Here is a 6,137-nt window from a genome sequence, read left to right on the forward strand (position 1 = left end):
GGAGACATTGACATGAAGCTGGCTGAAGCAGAGCGTCAATTGTGGCTTTTGAGCTTAAAAAGGTAAGAGCTCGATATGGGAAGAATTATGGCGAAACAGAGGAAAATTGTTAATTTGAATCTATTACGAACATGTGGCAAGGAACTAGAAACATTTAGAGATGCCATGGAACACATGGGGATTAGAATGAGAGAAGGGAGGGTACTAGCCTTAGAACCCATAGATGAGGAACCCAAGGCTGGGGACAACCTGGAAATGCAAGAAGAAGTAAATGATCAACCTAGGGCATCTGTCGGGAGAGGATTGGCTCTACACCAGGGAGGAGATACATGAAATGATCAATAATCCCACATTTTTGTGGAGCATGGAATTCTTAATTCAACAAAGGCGGGTTGAGGCCGCCAATGATGAGCCAGGTGATGAGGAATTGCCTGGACCTAGACGTAGACCTGGATTGCATAGAAGGACCTATGTAGAAGGCAAAGGATAATGTCTAGGTAGGGAGGGGATAGCTCCTTGGAGGCCAATAGTCGATCCCCACATAGATCTAAATGCGTTCACAAAGGTGGACTTGTTGAATATGGCCCGCAGAAATGGGTAGAGGCATGGTTAGGGAATTGGGCATTGCCCTTGAATCCATCCATCTTAGATGAAGCCACATATCATTTCGAAACTCGTGCAAAATTTCTTAGGTGATGGAGACCTAGAGATTTTTGAGTCAACATGTGAAACCTATGGGTTAGTAAACAATGTGACCATGATATATACCTTTTCTTTAACTTTAGAAGGAAAAGCCCACCAATGGTATCGAACCTTAAAGCCTGAAGATAAAGTCAATTTCACGCGGCTTAAGAATGTGTTCATACCAAGCTTTGCTTGAAGTGGTGATAGATAGAGTCCTGTGGCTTAGCGGCGGGATTATGTTTCTTGACTCAAGCACCTAAACTCAAGATGCAAATTGAGGGAAAGGCTAACTGATGATCAGTTACTACCCTATGTTCTCGACTCAAGCACCTAAACTCAAGATGCAAATTGAGGGAAAGGCTAACTGATGATCAGTTACTACCCTATTTTCGAAGAGGAGTACAAGATCATAAGATGCATGATTATTTGGTGTTAGCTCGACCGACTACTCTAGATACGTGCTATAAGTTGGCTATTGAGTATGAAGATAACATGCTTGAGTTGCCGTAAGACATCAAGGTAGCTTCGGCAGTAGCGACATCGCAGGTCTCGTCATCAAGCCACGGGACCTAAAAACAAGAAAGTTGGCAACATGGCTCAATATTGTCATTTAAGAAAAATTAAAAGTTTGGGATGAACGAGAAGCATCAAGGAATTCCCATCTCTACCCCTGGGAGAGAGTTGATTTGGTGCTCAATATGTAGACAAAATCATATGAGCACTGAATGCCTCACCTAAGACCAAGGTAGTTACTCTATTGTGCTCACTGTCAAATACTAGGGAACCACGATACTGCCATGTGCAGATACCCGAGGATCCAACTTTTAGCACAATTGCCAACACCCAGAGTGCCACATTAGCAACACCACCAATGCAACCCAATGTGGCTATAGGGCAGCTGAATACATCCTACTTACCAAGAGGAATATTCAAGATGCACGACATGTCGCCATTACCGCCATCCTGCTATCTTGCCAAGACTTTAGAGGCCTATCGAACGGATTGGGAACACAAGCTAACTGTAGCACTATGTGCCTATTATACGTCGTATAAGGTAGCGACGAGATATACTCCCTTTCGTCTAGCTTATGGCATCAATGCGGTAATGCCTATGGAATTATTAGTTCCAAGCCTTCGTATTGCGGTGCAAGAAAGGCTCACAGAAAACTCGTTAGCCGAGAGGTTGATTCACTTGGAAAACTCGATGAAACATAGCTAATTACATCACATGGGCTTATGGTCGAGAAACTCCGAGACAAAAACATTGGTTTGACCATAACCTAAAAAACAAAGAATTGGAAAAGGGGGACCTCGTCCTCATGTATAGCGTTGAAAGCACCAAGAAAAATAAATTGAAGTATTGCGGGTTATAACTTTTTAGAGTGTCGGAGATCACCCCTCATGGGTCAGTCAGAATCAAAACCATCGAAGGGGTAGAAATCGAGGGGTATATCAACCGAAGTAAGCTAAAAAAATATTATGGATCCTTGACCCAAGAAATGCTCGCACAAGAGCATCTTCTTAAACAAAAGAAAGAGCTAGTAAAAGAAAAAATCAGACAAGCTCAAGTAGAAGCCAGAGCCAGGGAAGCCAAAACAAAACAAAGACTCCAAGGGAGAACACTACATGTAAACATGACTTCCCTCACATTGCTTGAGGATGATGACCTGGATATTTAACCTGCACGCCTTAGTGTATATGTCTCTAACAAAGGGTAGTCAAACAAAGACCATTGCATTGATTAATATGGGATCAAGTCACAACTTGATTTCTTATGAAACTTGGGTAGCTTTGGACAAACCCCACCTAGAGGCAACTAATGCCAAGGTTCACAGTGTCCATTTGCCCGCTACACAAACTGTTGGGTTTTTAAGTATTAACATTTCCATTAGAAATAATCCCTTGGTTGGAAAGGTGTTTGTTATGCCTATAGGAACAATGGAAGAAGAGATGATATTAGGTAGGTCAGTGGATTTGCGCCACTAATTGTAACATTCATTGGGAGAAAAGGAAAGTGAAGCTCACCCAAGGCCATGAATCCATGACCTTTCCATTATGGAGTCCCTTGAAGAAAGAAAAGTAGGCAATCAAATGCGACATGGAAACACCAGCAAGCAAAGTAGTAGACCCCAGGGTAAAGGCATCAATTTCCAACAAACCTCAACACTCAAAAGGGTTGCCACACAGGGGCACTCTATGTCCACAACAAGGAAACAATGGATTCCGAAGTCAGAGCTCCAAGCCCAAGGGTATTATGATAGTTTTGACACCTCAGAAGTGTCACAACAGCACAACAAGTATACACGCAAGGGCCAAGGGAGAAAATCTTTCAAAAGGAAGTAGCAACACAGATGGCCCTCGCACAATCAATAATTCAAAAGTGGTGGGTGAGAAAAGACATACTTAACGCCCAAGGATACTATAAAGGAACCTCACAAGTATGGGCTCCAAAGAACACAAGGAACTCAAGTGCAAGTCTTGCGGCCTAAGGCAAAAAAGAGAGACAAGAGCAGAAGCAAGAAGACCAAGCTATATCATGTGTCAAGGTAGCACCAAGGTTAGTTTGGAAAAAACAAAAATCAACCAAATGGAAAGAGAAGTGCCAACATCACCACCTAGAGAAAACAACCTAGGCCACAAGCCTTAGACAAAGGTAAAATGAAAGTGGAACCACATGCACAAGAAAAACAACAGATTCAAAGATTCCGTAGATGTTCTCCTCCAATGGATGGAAAACAAACTAAGGAATTCTCATTCTGAACTAAAGCATCTCCAATAATAGATCCCAACTAGCTCTAAGGTTCAAACTTGGCTCCCCTAAAAATAAGAAGCCAAGGGGAGGGTGCAAATGGAGAACACACGACTTTAATTTTTAAAGGGTAAAGTTAGAGGCTTAAGCATTTCACACCATGAAATGCCTCAACCATCTCACGCCATGAAACAGGTTCATATGTTCACGAGCTGAGTATCTCTTCCTCAACATGCATTTTTTTTGCATTGGGACTTTAGGACCATTTAGGGTATCTCCAATTGCATAAATAAAGGAAAGTAAAAACTTTGCTTAGCAGCATTTCATGTCATGAAACGTTGTAGATCATTTCCCGTTGTGAAAATCTACCAACTATTTTACATCGTGAAAATCTACCAACCATTTCACGTGATGAAATGCTAGGGATTTCACACCGTGAAATGGCCAGCCAAGTCCAATGAATACCTTTTAACCATGTGGCATCCCCAATAAAGAGGGCCACCATGCCGATGGCTTGGGCATAAAAATGAAAACTTTCCTTTTTTCTTCACTTTGCTTCATCATCTTCAGTTCTACTCCCTTCCGATTCTCCACTCAGAGCATCGCATGCACATTATCATCTTCTCCATCCAGCTGTTCATCACAAATTCCTTTCTTTTTTTAGGTAGAGGCTCAATCGCTCTAGAGCTTAATCATTCATTGATTCTTATTAATTGAATCTTTCACATCAATAAATCATGTTGATTCCAATCACTTCCCATTCTACATTTTTTTTAATCATGTTCTTTTGCATCATCTCTTAAACTACATTGATTGAGACAAAATGTCAATCTCAAGTCGTGAAATAGTAGTCTACTATTTCACGGCGTGAGATACTTCCATTGCGGTTTCACGAAATGCTACCTTGTCCGGCATGAAATGGGGTCCCCTGTCACATCGTGACACTCCATTCACAATAAATCTGCTATGATTAAGCCTCGCTCTTATTACATCAATCATAAAATTTAAAGAAAAGCCTCTAAAAATAACTACTAACCATTTCATGCCGTGAAATGCGCTCTGCTATTTCATGGTGTGAAATGATCCCTACTATTTCATGCTATCATTTCACGCCCACACTACAACTTGTATCTACTCACAATACTAGACCACTTTTCATCATGATTGCACACCTTACTTTTTAAAAAATTATTATTCTTTGCACGATCAAAGATAAAATAAAATCCTGCCATTTCATGCCATGAAACAGGATGCATTTCATGTCGTGAAATGCCCTAAGACCGTCAAATACTTGGCCGAACTTACAAATCTAACTCCTTGGCGACTTTCTAACTCCCCAAAACATTGCTAACTCTCACCCATGTCCCGAGAGATCTTGAACCCCTACGAGCCAATAGAGGCTAACTCAGATGGCTTCCCGAGGTGATTCGAATCCGAATTATGAAGAAACCCCAGCCATCACTCAGGCTAGCGCCACAGGATCTCCAACGGAAAGAGGTAAAGGAAGAAGGGTCATCGAGGAATCAAAATGGCATACCTCAACCCGTATGCTAAGAACCTGGACAGATTAGTAATCTAGCAGGACACAAAGACGGATCAAGGAAACCTGTTATTCCAATACCTTAGCCTAGAGTGTCTCAAAATTCTGGAGGACACCGATGTCCAATACAACCTAGAAAACGTGGGTTTAAGAAAAATGGTCAAAATGCTTCCAAATCTTCAACCAAACCTTGTGTGTAGAGTACCTCAAGACCTACAACAATAATACAAAGAGAGGCACAATCACCAAGACAAACGGATCTAAGGAGCAGGTAGACATCACATAAGCCATGATCAGGGAAGCACTCCAACTGCTACCTCCAATAGCAACACATACCCATCACATTTATCAAATGCCACTGGAGGATATGCTAAATAACAATTCTTACAACTCTAATGGAGAAAAACATGATAATATAAAGGAGAAAGTGGATGAAAGAGACTGCAGGGCCATCATGTCAATGATGATAATGCAGATCAAGCCAGTGGACAGGTATAACTGCATCCCCCTCCACAAAATAGCACGTGTACATGAAGAGAAAGAGGACGATTGGGGATGGTACCCACATAAAAGGAGATGGAATAGTACCCCAAATCCCATCAGTCAAAGGTCTGCAACCCCTACCTCCTCACAAAGATTCTCAGCCATGCAGGTGACATTCTGATACCACAAGCGCCGCAAGAAGAAATTGCTAACCCACGAGCCCAGCAGGAGGCGGTGTCAAACCAAGCACACCTGTAGGTCGAACTACTAGAAGGACAAGTGGTCTTAAAACACACCAAACAAAACATGAACTCAACAAAGCACACACAGAAAAGCTAAGGGACCTCAATGAGGCTATCAATGCCACCAACAAGTTCTTGAGCATGTCAACAACCAACAACTCCAAAAGTAGCCAAACATTGGCAAAGGATCGCCTACAGCAATTTGAGAAGGCTCAAGCTCAAGGGACCACACACAGGATTGCCAAAGAAGAAGCTAAAAGAGGATACACATAGCTAGCAACTACTCGGGAAGTACGAAAAGTGACAATTTTCACATTCCTAAATGACAAAGATACCAGAATCGAGGAACTAGAGTGACATCTAGCCATCCAGGCACACCCTCAAAGGAATGACCAAACCGATGAGTTATGTCAACTCATCAAGCTTTCTTTAGAGATAG

This window comes from Cibotium barometz, chromosome 5 (genome assembly GCF_041138505.1).
Source record: "Cibotium barometz isolate CiBa-2024 chromosome 5, ASM4113850v1, whole genome shotgun sequence".
In the NCBI taxonomy this organism is placed as follows: domain Eukaryota; kingdom Viridiplantae; phylum Streptophyta; class Polypodiopsida; order Cyatheales; family Cibotiaceae; genus Cibotium; species Cibotium barometz.